The sequence below is a fragment of the Gopherus flavomarginatus genome, chromosome 1, assembly GCF_025201925.1.
Source record: "Gopherus flavomarginatus isolate rGopFla2 chromosome 1, rGopFla2.mat.asm, whole genome shotgun sequence".
Lineage (NCBI taxonomy): Eukaryota > Metazoa > Chordata > Testudines > Testudinidae > Gopherus > Gopherus flavomarginatus.
In genome coordinates this window covers 5,496,876-5,520,673 of record NC_066617.1, presented here as the reverse complement: position 1 = coordinate 5,520,673, position 23,798 = coordinate 5,496,876, and the positions used below count along the sequence as shown (strand labels likewise).

At 54.5% G+C, this 23,798-nt stretch overlaps 1 protein-coding gene across 4 annotated transcripts in view; it reads left to right on the top strand.

Moving 5' to 3' along the window:
- Positions 1-10,038: 10,038 nt before the first annotated feature.
- Positions 10,039-23,798, top strand: part of IRF5 (interferon regulatory factor 5) — a 38,666-nt gene continuing 24,906 nt past the window's right edge. For 2 of the 4 annotated variants that reach the window (XM_050929962.1, XM_050929978.1), the window contains exons 1-2: positions 16,076-16,283; positions 16,371-16,506. The gene's annotated coding sequence lies outside the window, so the exon portion shown is untranslated. Of the gene's footprint in view, positions 10,143-16,075; positions 16,284-16,370; positions 16,507-23,798 lie in introns of those variants that run through there. The other 2 variants (XM_050929971.1, XM_050929985.1) reach the window with 2 other exon arrangements.

Sequence of the window (23,798 nt, the reverse complement as noted above, 5' to 3'; positions counted from 1 at the left end):
TTGCCGTGGGGGAGGGGCTGTCTGTGGGGTGGCGGGGGGGCTGTCTATCGGGGTTGCCGTGGGGGAGGGGCTGTCTATGGGGGTTGCCGTGGGGGAGAGGCTGTTTGTGGGGTGGGGGCGGGGCTGTCTATGGGGGGTTGCCGTGGGGGAGGGGCTGTCTATGGGGGTTGCCGTGGGGGAGGGGCTGTTTGTGGGGTGGGGGCGGGGCTGTCTATGGGGGGTTGCCGTGGGGGAGGGGCTGTCTGTGGGGTGGCGGGGGGGCTGTCTATGGGGGTTGCCGTGGGGGAGGGGCTGTCTATGGGGGTTGCCGTGGGGGAGGGGCTGTCTGTGGGGTGGGGGAGGGGCTGTCTATGGGGGGTTGCCGTGGGGGCGGGGCTGTCTGTGGGGGTTGCCGTGGGGGAGGGGCTGTCTATGGGGGGTTGCCGTGGGGGCGGGGCTGTCTGTGGGGGTTGCCGTGGGGGAGGGGCTGCGGACGGGCCTGTCGCCGCTGGCTGCGGGGGCGCGGCGGGGCTGCCCGGTAACCGCCGCACGTAGCTCCCGTCCGCTCCCAACGGCCGCCGGCGCCAGGCGGGTCCCAGTGAGAAGTGACCAACCCGCGGCGGCCAATTGCTGAGCCGGGCCGGGGGAAGGGGGCGGAGCGATCTCAGGAGGCGAACCAATGGGAGCGGAGAGGCGGGGACAGACGTTAAAGGGGCCGCGGACATTTTCATGGCCCTCGCTCGGGGCCCAGAGGAATCCGGGGAGGCCCCCTGCTCCCCGCTGCATGCCCCGCCCCCACCTCACGGCTCCGAGCGAGAGCGCAGGTGCATTGTGGGTACGCGGCTCGGCATTGGCCAGGGTCTAGGCTGGACCGGCCGGGGGCGGGGCCCAGCCAGAGAGCTTCGGGGGGATGGGCCAGGAGTGGGTGGGGCCAGAACAGGGGGGGTGGGGCAGGGCTGAGGAGGGCAGGCAGGAGGCGGGGCCCAGCCAGAGGGCCTGGGGGATGGGCCAGGAGGGGGCGGGGCCAGAACAAGGGGGGTGGGGCAGGACAGAAGAGGGCAGGCAGGAGGCGGGGCCCAGCTGGAGGGCCTGGGGGATGGGCCAGGAGTGGGCGGGGCCAGAACAGGGGGGGTGGGGCAGGGCTGAGGCGTACAGGGCAGGCAGGAGGCAGGGCCCAGCCAGAGGGCCTGGGGGATGGGCCAGGAGTGGGTGGGGCCAGAACAGGGGGGTGGGGCAGGGCTGAGGCGTAGGGGGCAGGCAGGGGGCGGGGCCCAGCCGGAGGGTCTGAGGGGTGCAGGGCCCAGCTGCAGGGCTTGGGGGTTGCTGGGCTGGCAGGTGCAGGGTACAGGACGGGCGGGTGCAGGGTAAGGAGGCGGCAGGGCCCAGCTACAGGGCCTGGGGCGGGTGCAAGGCTGGGGAGGGCACAGGCACAGCGAGAGGACTTGGGGGTACTGGGCCCAGGACAGGGGTTGGGAGATCCCAGGATGGTGACACTGCAACCTGGCTCCTTCAGCCCAGACCCGTCTCACTCGAGCTATGGGAGCAACTCCGTTAGCTGCTGGGAGTATCAGGCTGTTACCCTCTCTGGACAGGAAGTGGCTGTGATGCGCACGCTCCACCAGCATGTGGCAGCAGCACTGATGCTTGCAGAGCTCATCCCTGCAATGCTGGAATGACGTGATGATGCCTGGAGCCATGGCATCCTTGGCGATGTTCCCTTAAAAAGTGCTCCAGAGGGGATCCCGGCAATTACAGACCGATAAGTCTAATGTCGGTACCGGGTAAATTAGTTGAAACACTAGTTAAGATTAAAATTGTCGGACACGTAGAAAAACATAAACTGTTGAGCAATAGTCAACATGGTTTCTGTAAAGGGAAATCGTGTCTTACTAATCTATTAGAGTTCTTTGAAGGGGTCAACAAACATGTGGACAAGGGGGATCCAGTGGACATAGTGTACTTAGATTTCCAGAAAGCCTTTGACAAGGTCCCTCACCAAAGGCTCTTACGTAAATTAAGCTATCATGGGATAAAAGGGAAGGCTCTTTCATGGATTGAGAACTGGTTAAAAGACACGGAACAAAGGGTAGGAATTAATGGTAAATTCTCAGAATGGAGAGGGGTAACTAGTGGTGTTCCCCAAGGGGATCAGTCCTAGGACCAATCCTATTCAATTTATTCATCTGGAGAAAGGGGTAAACAGTGAGGTGGCAAAGTTTGCAGATGATACTGAACTACTCAAGATAGTTAAGACCAAAGCAGATTGTGAAGAACTTCAAAAAGATCTTACAAAACTAAGTGATTGGGCAACAAAATGGAAAATGAAATTTAATGTGGATAAATGTAAAGTAATGCACATTGGAAAAAGTAACCCCAACTATACATACAATATGATGGGGTCTAATTTAGCTACACCGAGTCAGGAAAAAGATCTTGGTGTCATCGTGGATAGTTCTGTGAAGATGTCCACGCAGTGTGCAGAGGCCGTCAAAAAAGCAAACAGGATGTTAGGAATCATTAAAAAGGGGATAGAGAATAAGACTGAGAATATATTATTGCCCATATATAAATCCATGGTATGCCCACATCTTGAATACTATGTACAGATGTGGTCTCCTCACCTCAAAAAAGATATTCTAGCACTAGGAAAGGTTCAGAAAAGGGCAACTAAAATGATTAGGGGTTTGGAGAGGGTCCCATATGAGGAGAGATTAAAGAGGCTAGGACTTTTCAGCTTGGAAAAGAGGAGACTAAGAGGGGATATGATAGAGGTCTATAAAATCATGAGTGATGTTGAGAAAGTGGATAAGGAAAAGTTATTTACTTATTCCCATAATACAAGAACTAGGGGTCACCAAATGAAATTAATGGGCAGCAGGTTTAAAACAAATAAAAGGAAGTTCTTCTTCACGCAGCGCACAGTCAACTTGTGAAACTCCTTACCTGAGGAGGTTGTGAAGGCTAGGACTATAACCGTGTTTAAAAGAGTACTGGATAAATTCATGGTAGTTAAGTCCATAAATGGCTATTAGCCAGGATGGATAAGGAATGGTGTCCTAGCCTCTGTTCGTCAGAAGATGGAGATGGATGGCAGGAGAGAGATCACTTGATCATTGCCTGTTAGGTTCACTCCCTCTGGGGCACCTGGCTTTGGCCACTGTCGGTAGACAGATACTGGGCTAGATGGACCTTTGGTCTGACCCGGTATGGCCGTTCTCAGGGAACTACTGCATGCCAGCTACTCATCAAGGCCCTGCCCTACTGAAGTCAGTAGGGATGTTACCATTAATATTAACTGATGCAGGCTCAGGCCCCAAGTCCAGAATCTAAATACCCCAGGTGTCAATAACCAGACACTGAAATAGGGCAAGAACTAGGGGTAGGACTGCAAAGTCTAGACCAAAAACAGAAAAGAGATATGACATGAGCAGCAATCCTCACGAAGTGAATTATTCTAAATCATATCCCATACCCCCAACCAGGCTGGCTACGTGCATCTATTCTCTAGCCTGATGGCTGTGTCAAATGGAGGTCCCCAAACATCTAGGCCTTGTAACTTGTATCCTGTAACTTTTAAGTCATTATTTCTAAGTGTGGAAGAATTTTATTTGTATTGGTTGATGTCAGTAAACCTCCGATTCCCTGTACACACCCAAACGGAGAACAAAAATATTTTCATCAGTAACAATAGAAACATACAGACAGGCAATGCAAGAAAAATGCTGCTTGAGAACTTACTGTGATTTAGAATTTTGAATGAGGCTTGTTACGAATGGCCTAGCGTATGAATAGTAAACAGGTGTGATTTATTGATTTAAGGATATTTCGTTTGTATGTTTTGACATGATTCTGACTATTTGTTTTAAGTGTGTAAAGCTTTATCTTTTTGAATATCAGTGTCTGTTGTCCTTAGTCTGCTCTCCCCCGACACCTCCATAATTTCCCACAACTGAAAATTTAAATGGGTAAAAATCTAAAAAAAATGCTTAAAAATAAACATTGATATCAGTCAAAATTATAAAAGAGTTACATTTTGCCAAGACTAATTATTTTCCAGTTTAATATCTCTCACATGACTTAGTTACTTGCCACTTAGTGTCCCAGTGTTAAATAATCACAATAAATAAATACTGGACACTTTTGAGAAGAGGTCTTAAACTCAATTTATCTTAGGGCCAGGGCCAGTCCTCAGATCCTCCCAACAGGCCAATAATGTGACTGAAGATGGTGTTCAGAAAAGAAAACATTTATATTGTATTTTTTATTTCAAATTTCTTAGAAATAATAAAACTGTCATACAACGTTATACAGTTCTTTGCCTGCCAGAGAGTTTTTAGTGTTTGCTGGACACCTGGCAATGCTTCAGTTCTGTCAGTTTGTTGATGTTTGACCTCAGTGACTGAGCAGATGAAACCTTCAGGATTGCAGCAAGGGGTGCATCAGATGGTTGTGTTCCAATTTTGACTTAGACTCATAGACTTTAAGGTCAGAAGGGACCATTATGATCATCTAGTCTGACCTCCTGCACAATGCAGGCCGCAGAATCTCACCCACCCACTCCTGTAACAAACCCCTAACCTATATCTGAGTTATTGAAATCCTCAAATCGTGGTTTAAAGATCTCAAGCTTCAGAGAATCCTCCAGCAAGTGACCCCTGCCCCACGCTGCAGAGGAGGCAAAAAACCTCCAGGGCCTCTGCCAGTCTGTCCCGGAGGAAAATTCCTTCCCAACCCCAAATATGGCCATCAGTTAAACCCTGAGCATGTGGGCAAGACTCACCAGCCAGCGGCCAGGAAAGAATTCTCTGTAGTAACTCAGATCCCACCCCATCTAACATCCCACCACAGGCCAGTGGGCTATTTACCTACTAATAATCAAAGATCAATTAATTGCCAAAATTAGGCTATCCCATCATACCATCCTCTCCATAAACTTATCAAGCTTAGTCTTGAAGCCAGATGTGTCTTTTGCCCCCACTACTCCCCTTGGAAGGCTGTTCCAGAGCTTCACTCCTCTAATGGTTAGAAACCTTCATCTAATTTCAAGTATAAACTTCCTAATGTCCACTTTATATCCATTTGTTCCTGTGTCCACATTGGTACTAAGCTTAACAAATTCCTCTCCCTTCCTGATATTTATCCGTCTGATATATTTATAAAGAGCAATCATATTTCCCCTGAGCCTTCTTTTGGTTAGGCTAAACAAACCAAACTCTTTGAGTCTCCTTTCATAAGACAGGTTTTCCATTCCTCGGATCATCCTAGTAGCCCTTCTCTGTACCTGTTTCAGTTTGAATTCATCCTTCTTAAACATGGGAGACCATAACTGCACACAATATTCCAGATGAGTTCTCACGAGTGCCTTGTATAACGGTACTTATCTTTACTGGAAATACCTTGCCTGATGCATCCTAAGACCACATTAGCTTTTTTAATGGCCATATCACATTGGTGGATCATTGTCATCCTGTGATCAACCAATACTCTGAGGTCCTTCTCCTCCTCTGTTACTTCCAACTGATGTGTCCCCGATTTATAACCTCAATTCTTGTTATTAATCCCTAAATGCATGACCTTGCACTTTTCACTATTACATTTCATCCTATTACTATTACTCCAGTTTACAAGGTCATCCAGATCTTCCTGTATGATATCCTGGTCCTTCTCTGTATTAGCAATACCTGCCAGCTTTGTATCATCTGCAAACTTTATTAGCACATTCCCACTTTTTGTGCCAAGGTCAGTAATAAAAAAATTAAATAAGATTGGTCCCCAAACCGATCCCTGAGGAACTCCACTAGTAACCTCCTTCCAGCCTGACAGTTCACCTGTCAGTATGACCCGTTGTAGTCTCTCCTTTAACCAGTTCCTTATCCACCTTTCAATTTTCAGATTGATCTCCATCTGTTCCAATTTAGCTAATAATTTCCCATGTGGAACCGTATCAAATGCCTTACTGAAATCGGGGTAGATTAGATCCACTGAGTTTCCTTTGTCTAAAAAATCTGTCACCTTCTCAAAGAAGGAGATCAGGTTGGTTTGGCACGATCTACCTTTAGTAAAACCATGTTGTAATTTGTCTCAATTACCATTGACCTCAATGTCCTTAACTACTTTCTCCTTCAAAATTTTTTCCAAGACCTTGCGTACTACAGATGTCAAACTAACAGGCCTATAGTTACTCATCACTTTTTTCCCCTTTCTTAAAAATATCAACTATGTTAGCAATTCTCCAGTCGTACAGCACAACTCCTGAGTTTACTGTTTCATTAAAAATTCTTGCTAATGGGCTTGCAATTTCATGTGTCAGTTCCTTTAATATTCTTGGATGAAGATTATCTGGGCCCCCCGATTTAGTCCAATTAAGCTGTTTGAGTTTAGCTTCTACCTCGGATGTGGTAATATCTACCTCCATATCCTCATTCCCATTTGTCATCCCCGCCATTATCCCTAAGCTCCTCATTAGCCTCATTAAAGACCGAGGCAAAGTATTTGTTTAGATACTGGGCCATGCCTAGATTATCCTTAGCCTCCACTCCATCCTCAGTGTTTAGCGGTCCCACTTTTTCTTTCTTTGATTTTTTCTTATTTATATGGCTATAGAACCTTTTACTATTGGTTTTAATTCCCTTTGCAAGGTCCAACTCTACATGGCTTTTGGCCTATTCATGGAAAAAAGTGATGCTACCTCCATGGCTGACTGCGCCCGGCAACTAATGATGCTGCCGCCATGGCTGACTGTGCCTGGCAACTAATGATGCTGCTGCCATGGCTGACTCCACCTGGCAATTAGTGATGGTATCTCTGTCCCTCTCCCCCAGCCAATGGGAGCTGTGGGGACCGGCGCAGCATGGCTGCATGCATCTTTCCTCCGCGGGCCACAATGGGGAGGTTCTCGGGCCGCAGATGGCCTGCAGGCCGGGACTTTGAGACTCCTGCTTTAGAGTCTTTAAATCAGGATTTGACATCTTTTTAAGAGGAGATAGGTTCTGTCTAGTTAAACCACAAGTTATTGGCCCTGATACAGGAATCGTAGCCTGAAATTCTGCAGCCATGTTACACAAGAGGTTAGATTAGATTATCATAGCGGTCCCTTCCGGTATTAAAGTCTGTGAACCTCGTAGTGCTTTACATCACCCCCATTTGACAAATGAGGAAAACGGGGGCATGTTGAGAAGAAATGACCCACACGGCAAGTCAACGATAGAGCTAGGAACAGAACCCAGGAGTCTTGATTCCCTGTTAACAAGCCAATATCTATGTTAAATTCAACATTACCTTTGAAAAAGTCTATGACTGTTAGTCTAGTATTTCTAGTATCTCTACTGGGAGACTGGAGACTTGCAGCTTGTGTGGGAGGTTTTCTTCATGTGTCTATCTTAGCAGCTGGAATGGGTTTGATGACTAAATTCATTGACACAATACTGTGGAACAGCTCAGGTACTATCAGAGATCCCCTGGGCTAAATCCCAACCTTTTATCCAAATTAAATAACATTCCTCATCAGCCGCACCGATGCTGGCGAAGCTGATAAAGTCAAATAAATGAATATTTTACATTGCTGGGGAACTTTTCAACTGGTTTCAGATATTTACAAGTGACTGACAACAGCGGTTTGGTGTGTGGAAACACTGTGCACCCTATTGCTGCTGCTGCTACAGTACCAGCAGGGATAGCTGGGAATACCCTGCTCTGAAATACAGCCACCCTGCTGTGAAAGTGAGTCAGGAATCTGGGACACCAATCAACAGAGAGAATTTTGGACCAATGACTTTAGAGCAAAAACCCTACTCATGAAAAGTGCCATGGAATCCTGAATACACACATAGAACAAACAGGATATTGGCACTCAAAGTCTCATCGGAAAGACCTTCATGCAGTAAACTGCATGGAGCTCATCCGTTTATTGACCTTGGCTGGAAGGATGAAGAGCTAGGTGAACCTTGCTGGAATTTGAAGCTGTGATTTCATGGAATCTGGGCATCTGGGGGCTCCTGGTTAGCAGTTTCAAAAATGCTTTAGCTAAAAAAAACCCCTACCATTTCCTACCAAAACCTCTTTGGGGAGAGGCGGGAATATTTTAAACCGTGCAAATCAGAATTCTGCTTTGTTAGTTAGAACTGAGCTCCAGCTTGCTGCTTTTAGAGGAATATGTTCCAAGGGAAGTCTTGTCTTGCAGGGAAGTTTGGAAAGAAGACGGAATGAATAAATTGGTTTAGTTCCATTCTCTGTTGAGCCCCAGATCCCTGTCACATGCTGAACAGCCAGCAGAGAGGGATATCACTCCATTCCCCTTTGTGTAGGATGGCAGGCATGGAAATCTCATTTTGCGGTTACGTTTTGACATCAGGATTAAAAAGAGCTTGATTGGGTTAATTTCACTTCACCAGGTGACTGCTGTGTGGGTGGGACACAGCACGCACTGGGTCCTCTCTAACATACTGGGGCTGGAGTTACTTCAGGCTCATACTGGGCCTGGAGTAGCTGTGATGGCTCAACTACAGCTTACATGCAGTGCTGAGGGAGAATGGCTGGCCAGTGCTTAAAAATACCACCAGGTGTATTGTTCCTTCCTCTTTCTAAGAAGTGCCACAAGATCTTGGACAGCTGCTTGTGAGAGGGACACCAGCTGGAAGAAGAGACCTCAGCTTAACTTCTCCGAAGAAGAGCATCTCCCCGGAGCACCCATTGTGTTATGCTGCAGTACAGCTGTTCTTAAATGGTGGCCACTGGACCAATTGGTAAATCTCAGGGCATTTGGTCCCCAGGTAGCTGGCTGGCTTCATTGGGCTGGCTTCTCCTCCTTGTAGGCAGCTTCTGCACTTCATGAAAAGCTAGTTTCAAATGCTTTACAAATCTCCCCTGAGGAAGTGTTATCCCAGTGGCAGAGACTCACCCAAGCCCACCTGGGCTCGCTTGGTTTACTAATAAGAGTGTGATGCCAATGAGCCACATGTAGGTTTCCACTTGGGAAGGAGCTTGGAGGAAGGTGCCTGGAAGAGACTGGTCTAAAGCTGGCCAAGACAAGCCATTTTCTCCAGGGTTGAGGAGGGCTGGCAAGGCAAGGATTCCCAGGCACACAAGGAGCTTGCACAAGAGAAGCTTCATCATCAAATGAAGGGCTGGAGTGGATGGGCTGCCATGTGGGGGAATAGCTCCCCCGCCCAGATGAAACTCATGTCTCAGTCAGCCCAATTCAGCTGGTCCGGGCAGGTGAGAGGTTGGCATAGATCTCTGGATAGATGAACAGGTGGCACAGGGCAGGATACCTAGGGAGAGAGATTGGCACAGGTGAGGGGCTGACCCTGGGCAGGTGAGGGGCTATGGGGCTGGCCCAGGTGAGGGGCTGACCCTGGGCAGGTGAGGGGCTGGCGCAAGTGAGGGACTCAGGGGCTGGCCCAGGTGTGGGGCAGCCCAGGCGGGTGAGGGGCTGGCACAGGTGAAGGGCTGACCCTGGGCAGTGAGGGGCTCCCCAGACAGGTGAGGGGCTCAGGGGCTGGCCCAGGTGAGGGGTTCTCCTGGTGGTGAGGGGTGACCCTGGGCAGGTGAGGGGCTCAGGAGCTGGCCCAGGTGAGGGGCTGACCCTGGGCAGGTGAGGGGTGACCCTGGGCAGGTGAGGGGCTATGGGGCTGACCCTGGGTAGGTGAGGGGCTCCCCAGACAGATGAGGGGCTCAGGGGCTGGCCCAGGAGCAGGGCTCTTCCGGCAGTGAGGTGCTGACCCTGGGCAGGTGAGGGGCTGGCCCAGGTGAGGGGCTCAGGGGCGGGCCCAGGAGCGGGGCTCTCCCGGCAGTGAGGGGCTGGGGCTGGTGAGGGCTCCCCCGGCAGTGAGGGGCTGAGGGTCTCAGGGACTGGCCCAGGTGAGGGGTGACCCTGGGCAGTGAGGGGCTCCCCAGACAGGTGCGGGGCTGGCCCAGGTGTGGGGCTCAGGGGCTGGCCCAGGTGGGGGGCTCCCCCGGCAGCGAGGGGCTCCCCCGGCCGCGAGGCGGGGCCGCCCCCGGGGAGCCCGGCAGGGAGGTGCGGCTGAGCGGGGGCGGCGGCCCGGCCATGCGGAAGTGCTGGGTGGCGGCGGCTGCAGGAGTCGGGAGCCGAGCCCGGCTGACATCGGCCCCGGGCAGCGAGGGGAGCAGCCCGGCAGCAGGATCCAGGAGCCTCCCGGCGCAGGGTGAGTCCCGGCCCCGGGGGCAGCTCCCCCCATCCCTGGGGCACCGTGACTCCCACCCCCGAGTGCGCCAGCCCCGGTCAGACCTGCCCCCTCCCGCTCCGCTGTGCCAGCCCGAGCCCCTCACCCGTGTGAGCCTCTCCCCTGTGCCAGCCCCTGTGCCCCTCACCCGTGTGAGCCTCTCTCCTGTGCCGGCTCCTGCCCCTCACCCGTGTGAGCCTCTCCCCTATGCCAGCCCCTGTGCCCCTCACCCGTGTGAGCTTCTCCCCTGCCCTGTGCCAGCCCCTGTGCCCCTCACCCGTGTGAGCTTCTCCCCTGCCCTGTGCCCCTCACCCGTGTGAGCCTCTCCCCTATGCCAGCCCCTGTGCCCCTCACCCGTGTGAGCTTCTCCCCTGCCCTGTGCCAGCCCCTGTGCCCCTCACCCGTGTGAGCTTCTCCCCTGCCCTGTGCCCCTCACCCGTGTGAGCCTCTCCCCTGTGCCAGCCCCTGTGCCCCTCACCCGTGTGAGCCTCTGCCCTGTGCCAGCCCCTGAGCCCCTCACCCGTGTGAGCCTCTCCCCTGCCCTGTGCCAGCCCCTGAGCCCCTCACCCGTGTGAGCCTCTGCCCTGTGCCAGCCCCTGAGCCCCTCACCCGTGTGAGCCTCTGCCCTGTGCCAGCCCCTGAGCCCCTCACCCGTGTGAGCCTCTGCCCTGTGCCAGCCCCTGAGCCCCTCACCCGTGTGAGCCTCTCCCCTGTGCCAGCCCCTGTGCCCCTCACCCGTGTGAGCCTCTGCCCTGTGCCAGCCCCTGTGCCAGCCCCTGTGCCCCTCACCCGTGTGAGCCTCTGCCCTGTGCCAGCCCGAGCCCCTCACCCGTGTGAGCCTCTCCCCTGTGCCAGCCCCTGTGCCCCTCACCCGTGTGAGCCTCTGCCCTGTGCCAGCCCCTGTGCCCCTCACCCGTGTGAGCCTCTGCCCTGTGCCAGCCCGAGCCCCTCACCCGTGTGAGCCTCTCCCCTGTGCCAGCCCCTGTGCCCCTCACCCGTGTGAGCCTCTGCCCTGTGCCAGCCCCTGTGCCCCTCACCCATGTGAGCCTCTCCCCTGCCCTGTGCCCCTCACCCGTGTGAGCCTCTCCCCTGTGCCAGCCCTGTGCCCCTCACCCGTGTGAGCCTCTGCCCTGTGCCAGCCCCTGTGCCCCTCACCCATGTGAGCCTCTCCCCTGCCCTGTGCCCCTCACCCGTGTGAGCCTCTCCCCTGTGCCAGCCCTGTGCCCCTCACCCGTGTGAGCCTCTCCCCTGTGCCAGCCCCTGAGCCCCTCACCCGTGTGAGCCTCTCCCCTGTGCCAGCCCCTGAGCCCCTCACCCGTGTGAGCCTCTCCCCTGTGCCAGCCCCTGAGCCCCTCACCCGTGTGAGCCTCTCCCCTGCCCTGTGCCCCTCACCCGCGTGAGCCTCTCCCCTGTGCCAGCCCCTGAGCCCCTCACCCGTGTGAGCCTCTCCCCTGTGCCAGCCCCTGAGCCCCTCACCCGTGTGAGCCCCTGCCCTGTGCCAGCCCTGTGCCCCTCACCCGTGTGAGCCTCTCCCCTGTGCCAGCCCTGTGCCCCTCACCCGTGTGAGCCTCTCCCCTGCCCTGTGCCCCTCACCCGCGTGAGCCCCTGCCCTGTGCCAGCCCCTGAGCCCCTCACCCGTGTGAGCCTCTCCCCTGCCCTGTGCCAGCCCCTGAGCCCCTCACCCGTGTGAGCCTCTCCCCTGCCCTGTGCCCCTCACCCATGTGAGCCTCTCCCCTGCCCTGTGCCAGCCCCTGTGCCCCTCACCCATGTGAGCCTCTCCCCTGCTCTGTGCCCTTCACCCGTGTGAGCCTCTCCCCTGTGCCAGCCCCTGTGCCCCTCACCCGTGTGAGCCTCTCCCCTGCCCTGTGCCAGCCCCTGAGTGCCTCACCCATGTGAGCCTCTCTTCTGCCCTGTGCCCCTCACCCGTGTGAGCCTCTCCCCTGTGCCGGCTCCTGCCCCTCACCCGTGTGAGCCTCTCCCCTGCCCTGTGCCAGCCCCTGTGCCCCTCACCCATGTGAGCCTCTCCCCTGCCCTGTGCCAGCCCCTCAGCCGTGTGAGGCCCTCCCCTGCCCTGTGCCAGCCCCTGTGCCCCTCACCCATGTGAGCCTCTCCCCTGCTCTGTGCCCCTCACCCGTGTGAGCTTCTCCCCTGCCCTGTGCCAGCCCCTGAACCCCTCACCCGTGTGAGCCTCTGCCCTGTGCCAGCCCCTGAGCCCCTCACCCGTGTGAGCCTCTGCCCTGTGCCAGCCCCTGAGCCCCTCACCCGTGTGAGCCTCTCCCCTGCCCTGTGCCCCTCACCCGTGTGAGCCTCTCCCCTGTGCCAGCCCCTGTGCCCCTCACCCGTGTGAGCTTCTCCCCTGCCCTGTGCCAGCCCCTGAGCCCCTCACCCGCGTGAGCCTCTCCCCTGCCCTGTGCCAGCCCCTGAGCCCCTCACCCGTGTGAGCCTCTCCCCTGCCCTGTGCCCCTCACCCATGTGAGCCTCTCCCCTGCCCTGTGCCAGCCCCTGTGCCCCTCACCCGTGTGAGCTTCTCCCCTGCCCTGTGCCAGCCCCTGAACCCCTCACCCGTGTGAGCCTCTGCCCTGTGCCAGCCCCTGAGCCCCTCACCCGTGTGAGCCTCTGCCCTGTGCCAGCCCCTGAGCCCCTCACCCGTGTGAGCCTCTCCCCTGCCCTGTGCCCCTCACCCGTGTGAGCCTCTCCCCTGTGCCAGCCCCTGTGCCCCTCACCCGTGTGAGCTTCTCCCCTGCCCTGTGCCAGCCCCTGAGCCCCTCACCCGCGTGAGCCTCTCCCCTGCCCTGTGCCAGCCCCTGAGCCCCTCACCCGTGTGAGCCTCTCTCCTGCCCTGTGCCCCTCACCCGTGTGAGCCTCTCTCCTGCCCTGTGCCCCTCACCCGTGTGAGCCTCTCTCCTGTGCCGGCTCCTGCCCCTCACCCGTGTGAGCCTCTCCCTTGCCCTGTGCCAGCCCCTGTGCCCCTCACCCGTGTGAGCCTCTCCCCTGCCCTGTGCCAGCCCCTGAGTGCCTCACCCATGTGAGCCTCTCTTCTGCCCTGTGCCTCTCACCCGTGTGAGCCTCTCCCCTGTGCCGGCTCCTGCCCCTCACCCGTGTGAGCCTCTCCCCTGCCCTGTGCCAGCCCCTGTGCCCCTCACCCATGTGAGCCTCTCCCCTGCCCTGTGCCAGCCCCTCAGCCGTGTGAGGCCCTCCCCTGCCCTGCGCCAGCCCCTTTACTTATTGTAGTGAAAAGTTTCATGGACTAGGACCATAAACTGCTCATGGGAGAGAGAGAAGCTGAAAGCAGGCGGGTCCCGGCTGAGGGGCTGGTGGGTGCTGATGCAGCCCCCTGCCCCTGGGAGCTGCTCGGCCTCTGCCCCCCTGGTGTCATTAGCGCAGAGCTCTTGATCCAGCTGATATTGTTTTTTCAAGCTAATCCTAGTGAGGTGCGGCACAAGCAGGTTTATCTCTGAGTGCTGGAAACACAAATCTTGCAGATGGGCTCACTTCTCGTCAGGCCAGCTTCTTCCTCGCCCAGATAACGTGCTCTGCTCTCCAGGGTTGTGTGTGGGCACACCAGCACACACACGCTCTCTCCCTGCAGTTGTGTGTCTACACACCCTTTCTGTGCAGGGTTGTGTATGTACACACACACACTCTCTCTCTCTCCCTGCAGAGTTGTGTGTGTGTGTATACACTCTCTGTGCAGGGTTTTGTGTGTATGCTCTCCCCCCCCCCCGCAGAGTTGTGTGTTTGTGTGTACACAGTTTCTGTGCAGGGTTGTGTGTGTACACACCCTCATGCTCTCTCCCTGCAGAGTTGTGTGTGTATACACACTCTGTGCAGGGTTGTATGTGTACAATCTCTCAATCCCCCTGCAGAGTTGTGTATGTTACTCTTTCTGTGCGGGGTTGGGTGTACTCTCTCTTCCCTGCAGAGTTGTGTGTAAGTTTACACATTCTCAGCGCAGGCTTATGTACACAGTCTCTCTGTCTCTCCAGGGTTGTGTGTACACACAAACCCCGTGTGTACAAACTACAGGAAGCTCCCGCCCCCAAAATGGCAGGTGGGGAATAAAGACCAAAGGTTTCCTGCTGCGATTGGTGTGCGGCACAGACTGGCAGGCTGCTCCGCAGTGCTGTGGAGATGGACCCAGAAGAGCCCCATGCTAGAGGAAGTGGGGAGAGGAGCAGGAGACCGCACTGTTGGAGGGTTTTAGACCAACTTCTCAGAGCCAATGCAAGAGCTTTAATTGGGTTATTCCCCCTTGTGCCTATATCTCCGTGTACCATGTTCCCACCTTCTTCAGTTCCCCCCAGAGGAACATTTCCCCCCCTTCCCCCATGTTAAGCTAATTTTCCAGGCTCACTGACACAGCTGGCGGGCAGTCCGCTGGCGAATACCTAGGAGCAGCGGGATTAAATTAATAAAGACCCTGGCGGACAGTGGAGGTTTTATTGACAGTTTGTCAAAGGAGTTTTCAGTGCCATGATGAAGACAAAATGAGGAAACTCCATGAGACGTTGTGGCTTTTAACCTTCCCCTGCAGGAATTTTGTTCAACTGCCCCGGTCCGAGAGAGGCAGAGCGCGGCCCTGAATTCTAAACAAACCGCAAATAGACAAATGGGATTTCTTGGGCCCAGGCGAACAAGCTGGAAGTGAATAACAACTTTTAAAACTCTCTCAGTGCCCACAGTCGAGGGGCTTGTTAGGAACAAGGAGATGAGATTTCTTAAAAAAACCAAACAAAAACCACTTCAAATGGGACCTTTTGTTTGAGAGCCTCCCTTTAAAAAAGTGACAATTAGGATGAATATGGGGGGAAACTCTGTGACAGCGAGATCCGGGCAGTCAACAAAAGCGCAGGCATTGACAATAAAAAAACCCACCCCCAATCCTGCACTGTCTGAGGGTGGTGAGCTTGGCCGTCATCGGCCTGGCCACCTAGCCTCTCTAGAACTAGTAGTGTGGGGTAGTTTTTTCCTATCAGTGGCTGCTGCCCAGAGATAGTGGTGAGTGTGTGGGGTGGGGTGCTTCCCTTTCTCCAAAGCAACAGGCCTTGGCCATTGCCAAAGACAGCATGCCAGCCTAGATGGCTCACCATGCTCCTGGACCAGTTGCAGCTGGGTTAACTGTTCATCCCTCCCAGAGCCCAGTTCTCCTTGTAATAATAAACTCATCCCTTGAATGCAGGTGTGAGGAGGCGAAAGGGGAGTTCCCCTCCTTCGGCGAGGCTGTAATGACAAACACAAGGACCCAGGCAGGGCGGCACAGTGGAAGCTGGTTCAGAATGCTGAGTGTGTCATTTTAACAGTGCGCTTCCCTGTTGCTTTCAAAAGCCCAGCCCAGAATAACGGCTGGAGGAAGCCGGGCCGCTGCAGCAGAAAGGGGCAGGAAGACCCCAGTCACACACTGAAAAAGGACCTGTGTGTGGATGTAGTGGTTCAAACTTGGGTGCTTCTGTCCAGGCACCTACATATGTGTCTAGGCACCCAAATAAGGAAACATATTTAATTGCTTAAGTGTGGAGTTAGTTGTGTAAATATGGACACCCAACTCTGAAAAATGTGGCCATAATATAATCTCTTAGGGGGGCGTATACAGTCCTGCAAAACTTCAGGGACCAATCCTACATGGCTCTCCTGGACAATTCTCCCTTGGATAATATTGCCTAGGAGAGCCAGTATTCATTGACAGCTGCTGTTAGGGTTTCACTGCTCCCGGGGATTACGCTATAGATTCCCTGGTAGCTGGCATTGTCTGAAATGTCCGCGTGTTTTTATTACAAAGGTCTGAAGTCATCTGCAAAACAGCTAATCCCAGTTCCCTCTCTCTACCTCGGTATTTATAAAGTGTTGAGTCACAGGCACAGACCTATGGGAAAGTGAGAGGCTTAATACTGCACACTAAACTGGGTGTCACTCTTGCCTGCATGGGGTTTGGTTGCTTGCATGTGAATTCCTTCCTTTTAACTGAGCATCTGGTCCTGCAAGATTTCCAGGGCAAGACAGGACGTGTGCTCTGTCCAGCACCTACCCCCACGGGGCCCTGATGGAGGTCTCTGGGGGTTACTTGCGATACGAAATGAAGGGGGCTTTTACAGACATGGCTAGGCTGTTTACGCTCCTCCTCCCAAAGTTATGGAGTTTTCACACTTGGTAGCCGAAAACCCATGTCTATTTCTGATGATTTGAGGAAGTGTCTCTCTTATTTTTTTTTCACAGACTAAAGTTAGAAAAAAACCCCAACCCGCGTTTCAAATTCCCCTCTCTGACATCGATTTCAAAGCCAGACCTCCATGGGCGTCCAGTAAGCCTGGGGCTGCCTCTTCTCTCTTTCCGTTCGGGGAACCTACATTAGGTAAGTCCGCTTGTCTCTTGCACATTAACTCTATGAAGGATCCGCTAGTGAGAAACATCCAGGCAGGAACTGATAGTGGTATAGTGGATCTTGTGTTTTTTATCTCGGCCCAGTGTCTGCAGCGCTGTTACCGACTAGAATGATGTGGTTATGAACGGTTAATTGCCGCTCAGACCTGGGAGCAGGGCTATGTGGGAGTGGAGTCTGTCTGTTCTTGCAAGGTCATTGTTCATGTTTAATTAACAGGTGGGGGAAGGGGTTGTAAATAACAGCCTGTTACTATGTCACTCAGCTACAGACTGTGGTCAGGTCAGAATCAAGATTTAAGGATTGAGATAAAACTCAAGAGTCTGGGGTTAGTGAAGTTGGTTTCTCCGCCTTCCACCTCCTTTAAGAAATAATTTAAAGGGACACGGTCGTCTTGAAAACTGTATCTGTCAGAAATGTTATCCCTACTATAGCTACAAGTAGCACACGAGATTAGGAAACCTAAGAGACCTTTGCAGAAAAACAAACCTCTGTCTTTGCACCTTGTCACGTGGCGTTTTACAGGGCTTTATAGAGTCAGTTTCATTGTTCCTCTTTATGGTCAATTAGTTGCTTGGTGTTTTCCTTGCTGAAAAGAAACGGAGCCTTTTTTAATAAAGGAATTTAGAAAAAACCTCAGGTCAGCCTGTATAAAGGGAACTCCATCAGAAATCGGCATTCTCTGGAAATTAGTCAGTTTAAAAGGAAATTGTCAGTATGCCATTATTATTGCTGTATTTTGATAATGCCTAGGAATCCTCCTCTGGGAGCAGGACCACATTGTGTTAGCTCATGTACAAACACAGAACAAAAGTCTGGCCTGGAGAGGCCAAACTGACTGTGACAAGTAGATGAGGCACACAAATATTTCCTTGGGTTCTGCTTGCTGCAGTTCAGCCAGTCTGCCCTTTCCTCACATTCAATGGTCCCTGCGTAGCCACCTCCCAGCGATGTGATTAAAATGATCTGGGGCTCGTTTCCGTGGGTTTCCATATGGGAAGAGCCTGGAAAGACCAGGATCATTTAGTTTTGGGAGAAGATAAATACCGTCGTAGACAATACCCGCTCCTGCCGTGAGTGCGGGGGACTGGACTCGATGACCTCTTGAGGTCTCTTCCACTCCTGTGATTCTATGATCTCGTAAACTAACCAAGGCTTGTTATAACGTTACACGTGGTGTTCCGTTGGAGGCTATTGGCTAGACCTGAATACAGTAGCGGGTGTGGTTTAGACAGAGCGATCGTGAACATGTGCCCGATATGTTTGTAAATTCCAGCAGCATTAATCTTTGCCAGCACGAAGAGAATGACTCTAGAATTTCATACGGTACCAGGGATGCTGGCCAGTGGGAGGTTGAGAAATCGCCACCCACCTTTGTGAGCAGAGCCTCCAAGGGAATTTTTGCCCGATGCCTTTTCCGCCAGAGTGGCAGCAGGGTGTGAGCAGGTTTGCATGGGAGGGTTTTGCCTGGACCCAACAAAGAGCTGCCCTCTGTTGTGACTATGATGGTGCTTTGTAGTCCACAGCACTCGTCACCTGAGGGTCTGTGTGTGACAGATGCTCAGTTATCTTACCTGCCTCCGCGAGGGGCTGGGGGTGGCTAGGAATGGAATCCAGCTTTCTAGGATGAGGATCACAGCCTTCTTCTCTAGCCCCTAGTAATGCTGTTTTTGGAGCAGCTTAAGTGGGACATTTCCCCCCCCGGCTGGAGGACTGTGGAGTGACATGTTCTGGGTTCCAGGCAGACAGGTTCTCTGAACCAGCGTTGCTGGGAGACTCTCTCATCTGTATCTTTTTTCCTTAGTCCTATTCTCAGGAACGTACCATTTGCCAGCCTAGATCAGAACATGGGTCCGTAGAGCTGAATATCCTGTCTCTAGCAAGGGCCAGTGCCTGCGACTTCAGCGTTGAAACGTCTCATTGGCAATATTGTGTCATGGGGCAGTTCCTGATCTCACCTGGGGATCAGCTGGGGGCCGGATGGCAGAAAGTCTTTGCAAACTTAGCCTTTCATCTCTGCAGATCTGAGCTCTGGCCAGGTCCTCCAGAGCCCTGTCTTGCCTGCATCTCCGCTCTCCTTTCCACTCACTTGCTTTCCTCGTTCCTGGTATCCCTCCCTCAAACCCTTTTCCTTCACCAGTCATCCCTGGGTTCTCCTCCTCCAGGCTGTCACTGGGGCCCCATGCACCTGCACTGCGTGGCTCTGCTGCGTAGGGTTTTGGAGGCGGGGACTGGGTCTTATTCTTTGTTTTTTATGCACAATCTCTCTGAAGGCTGGGGTTCAAATCCCACACACATGATGCAGTTGGGAGGGATTTGGGGGTTCCATCTTGCTCCCTGCCCCCCAAAACAGCCTCCTGGTAGGCTCAGGACTCCCCACCAGCCTGCTGCATGCCTGTGTGTGGACATGGGGCGAGCTGGGGGTTGAGTTACTTTGCTGACATATTCCGTGGCTTTTGCTTTCTTTGTGCTTAATTTGCCTGTTGTCAAAGGTAGGAGTGGGCGGGTGCGCGGAATGGAAATTCAAGGCCTTCCATTCGCAAAGGAAGGTCGCCAGAGGTCCTTGTGGAGAAGAATTGGGCAGCCACAGGTGTCGGTGGGCTCAGGTGCATTGGCAGAGTGTGGCTGGGATCAGGACTGCAGGAGCAAGGGTCTGGATCGAGGTGTGCGGGCAGAGGGGACCCAAGGCTGCACTAAGGGGGTATTGCATCAGTACATCTGGGGGGGAAGGGAGCCCCAGGGCTGGAACAGCAGCAGGTCTGACACCTGAGCCCTGCTTGCCGGAGACCTGGGTGGGGGGGTGAGTGACGGTGTACAGATAAGCGGGGGTGGCGTTTCTCCGCTGTGCACAAGGTAGATGGCACCAGCTCACTTCGGGAGCAATGGTTTGTTTCCTTCCCCGGTTTCTGCAATGGGGCAGGGCTCCGGGGAGATCTTGGCCTTTCGTTTCCCGCGGGGCTTGGCCTTGCCGAGGAAGAACCAGCTTGCAAATGTGCTGTTCCCGTCTCTTTACTCACACGCCGGTTGCTTCACTCGTCTGCCTGTCACATCCGTGGTTGCTGCTGTAGCAACCCCTGTGATGTCACTGGCCGGTTCCGAGATCTAGGTGTGATGAAACAAGCAGAGGCTTACATTGCCCAGGAGGGAGCAAGATGGGAAGAGAGCAGGACTCCAGATCAGACCGGGGAAGCTGCCCCAGTGGGAGGAAGAGCCATTAAGGTTGAATTGCAACACGTGTATCTGCAGCTCATCCAGAGCAGAAGTATTGGTCATCTCTTAGCCAATCGGATAGCACATGCAAATCTCTGCTTGCTGGTTGGCCCAGAGGAAATTTTTTTTTTCCCATCCTGGACCTGTAACTTCTTCCCCCATTTGAAAAGAGCGAGCAAGCTAATGCCGGGCCTTTGCAGCGCGGTTAGGGTGACGTCAACTGCTTGCTGGGGAAGTGTCTTCGCTTTGGCTCCCACCGACGTAAGTGCCTCTCTACACCCATTTAGTTACATCACCTCTCCGAGTGGCACAGAGATGCAGTATCAGCGTAGACCGTGTGCTGCTTACGTGACTGTTACTGGCTTTCAGGGGCCGTCCCCCGATGCCCCATGCTGACAGTCGACTCGATACTGCGCTCCTGGTAAGGGCGCGCACCCCGACACAAGGAGCCGTGCATGGACACGCACAAGTGATTGAATAACCGCGGGGGCTGCACGCCGATGAACGATAGGTTGACGCAATTTGTGTTGGAGACGTGGCCTAGGAAGAATGGCTGCAGTGAGAGACATCTGTGGGGTTGGCTGCAGGACTTGCCAATGCTTTTGACAGGATCCTGAGCGTGTGCCGGTAGAGACGCAGCCATCAGGTTTCCGTGATCAGCAAGATGTCCTTCCCCTTGAGAAAAAACGCTCTGTATCTGTATCTGTACAGCCCAGTGACCCGAGCCATTCCCCCAGGCCATGCTCCGAGCACGTGCGCCTTCAGCTGGCCTCCAAATGTGCCCCCTTGCCACTGGGTCCACTCGCCGCTACTGGCTCCTCCTCCTGGTTGCTCTGGGGATTAGTTCTGGCCAGGCGTTGCGCCCTCTTCTGGCAGCGTCCCTCCCACCCTCTGCACCTCAACATGTTCCCTCTTTGTGCCTTGGCCCCTCCGGCCAGGTCACTGCACGCTTCCCCTTCGGGGGTACCAAAGTCTCTCTTGACTCATGGACTCTGGCCGTCTTCCTGCTCGCTGCCCAGCAGGTGCCACTTCCCCCGCGGCCGGCAGGGGAACCCGGGCCCACCCACCACTCCAGGTCCCAGCCTGGGGACCCTGCTTTCCCGCAAGACCCTGTTGCTCCTTTCTACAGTGCCTGGGCTTTATACAGGCCCTTCCTGTTCCTGCCCAGCTGAGCTGCCTGTCTGATCAATCCCTGCTCCCTGGCGGTTCCTCCAGGTGCTGCCTGGGCAGTTAATCTTCCAGCTGCACCCAATTCCAGCCAGGGAGGATGGAGTCAGCACGCGAATCCTGCCCTACTGAGTCAGCCTGGCCTGAGCTGCGTTGGCAGGACTCAAACACTGCTAACAGGGTTGGTCCCCACGAAAGCCCCCTCTCCCCCCGCCCCCCATTACAGACACCTTTCATCCTGCGGCATCCCAGCACCCCTCACAAGCTGCCGCTAGGGGGCGCCACCGAAATGCTGCCAGCCAGGCTGTGCAGCCGGGTGTGGGTGGACAGGGCGGCTGGAGTATCTCCTCGCTCTTACGAACCCTACCACGGTGTTGGAGACCATGAGGTGATGGTCATGCCCAGGGGTTAGAGCAGGAGTTGGTGACCAGGACTGGAGTCCCGGGGCAGAGCCAGCGGCAGACGTTGGAGCTGGGAGGCAGAGCAGGTTACCCTTGCCTGCAGTGGGTAACCTATTGCACAGGTCCTATTGCAGCAGCCCCCAAACTGCTGCTGCAGGGCACTGTTCCCACCAACCACGTGGCCGACTCCAGGCCAGCTGCACTCCCGGAGGTTGCTGGAGTCTGACTCCGGCTCCTGAGCCCTGGCCTCGTTAATATCTGTGCCCTGACTCCGTTCCCTGAGGAGGCTGAGGGGCCAAGTCTAGCGTGCTGAGATTCAAAGCTGTGATTGAGGAAACTCTGGGCGTGATGCTGTTGGCTGCCTGTGGCTCTGCCAATATTTACCGTCTAGGTCAATTCATATTCGTTACCCGGCACTCACAGAGCACTTCACATTTCCAAAGCGCTGAGCAAACGTTGGCTGACTCCCAGTGCCAGTCAGAAATCTCGCCTAGGGCTCGAGGTTCGCGCTCTGCTTCAACCAGGAAACCCAACCACTCACTAAGCACCATGCAGAGCAGATCCCAGGTCACGAGGGGGAAGGGCTTGAGGCTTATTCCTGGCCCCACTTATGCCAAACCCCCCAACAAAGAAAAACCCAGTTCTGGGGGACTGGTAGCTTCAGGGCTGGAACTGAGGTTACTAGTTGGGACTGAGTTGTTGGCAGAGCGATGTGTGCGGAGCCCAGGGGGCTACATTATCATGAGTGAGGGGCACCAGCAGAGCTGTGGGGGAGGGGAGCCCAGAGCTGGGATAGCAGGGGGTGCAGGTCGGGATTGAGTGGCACTGTCAGAACTGTGTGACTGGAAGGAGACGAAGGCTGTGCAATAGAAGGCTGTGCAATAGAAGAGGAGAAGGAGGAGAGAGACAGGAGACACAGGGAAGTGGAGTGTAAGGACGATGTCTGGCTCTGTGGAAACACAGATGGGTCATATTTATGGCCTGGGGTACGAGATCATAGATGCGCTTAGGATGAAGAGAGCTCCTCTAAAGGTTTGCTCCGTGAGGGGCGGGACTGTCTCCATGATGGGAGACAAGGTCTCCTGCGTCTTTCCAGTGGTGCAGGAGGTCTCCCTGATGGGGATCTCACGACCAACGCGTAACCGGGAAGGCTCATACAGAAAGGAGGCTGGTCGGCGAGGGAGAGATAACAAACAGCGACACTGCTGTTTTGCACTGGTTTAGAAGGGATGCTAGCGTTGCCTGGAGCCAATGGTAGCAAATGCAGGTTTGCCCCCGGGTCTAGAGGGAGTGTGCTGCTTTCTGGGCTGTGCCAGGGCCTGTCACAGCTGGAATACTGGGAAAGGGGCTGATTTTTCTCCTGCGTTTGGCAGCCGTCCATGGTTACACACCCCCTGCCCGGGCTGCCGGCAGCGATGGGCCCCTTGGCAGAGCATTCTGTGGGAACGCACGGCCAGTGCTGAAGTTTGGAAAGGTTCTGCTTGCGAAGAGGGGATGTTGACACACCTCTCGTTTGTCATTTCCCTTCTGGTTGTGACTAAGCAGCGATTCGAAACCTCCACTTCCCTTCCCCGCCATGCGGCGAGAGCTCCCAGGGCAAGCGTCTGACCGACCGGGCAGGGCCGCCCTTGGCAAGCCGTCCGACACAAATGGATGCCCAGGAGGCCAGGTGCCCACCATGCCGCCCTGAGCAGCAAAGCCCTTGGTCGCAGGTTTGCACTGTAACAAACTGGTTAGCATGTGTGTGTGTGCCACTGCCCCTTGCTGGATTGAATCAGAACCACTTGTCCATGTGTCCTAGGCCTTGCACTGCTAACAGTGAGTGGAGGGTCTCCCTTAGCTGAAGGATTAGGAGTGTTGTGGAGCAGTAAGATCAGGACCATCCCTGCGGTGCCATGATGTTCCAAATGGACGCAGGCTGCAGCCTATTGAGGACGTCCCCGGCTGGCCAGGGCTTCGTTGTTGTATTTTGCACTCTCCAGCGTTCGTCAACTCCTTCTCTTAGCAGCTGCCCACCGGCCTCTCTTACCAACCGTTCCTAGCCCCTTCCATGTGGGCCGAGGCTGGTTTCCACTGTGCCGGCTCTGCGTGCGGCAGCCAGCCCACAGCACCCGGCCAGAGCTTTGTGCGAAGAGCCATCCGGGAAGCCGTTTGTGGAGCATGGCAAATTTTATTGGTCCTGCAAAACCCAAGAGCTGCATCACATGTTCCCGCGCACTGGCTCTCAGCACCGTGTCTAGTAGCCAGTTACACCTGGATCCACACACCTCTTCTCCAGAGCATGCTCTTGGTAACTTTACCTCTGTTACTTCTTTGTTCATGTAATTACCCTGGTGCCGGAGTGGCTAGCAAAATGTGTCCCCTGCTGGCTGGATGTGGAACAGGGAGTGTGACCAGATATTTTTTAAAGCAACGGCAACAACGCAAAGGTCTCTTGTCTCTCAGTGCGCTCGTCTAACCCTTCCCTAGTGGGAGGGGTGGGACTTG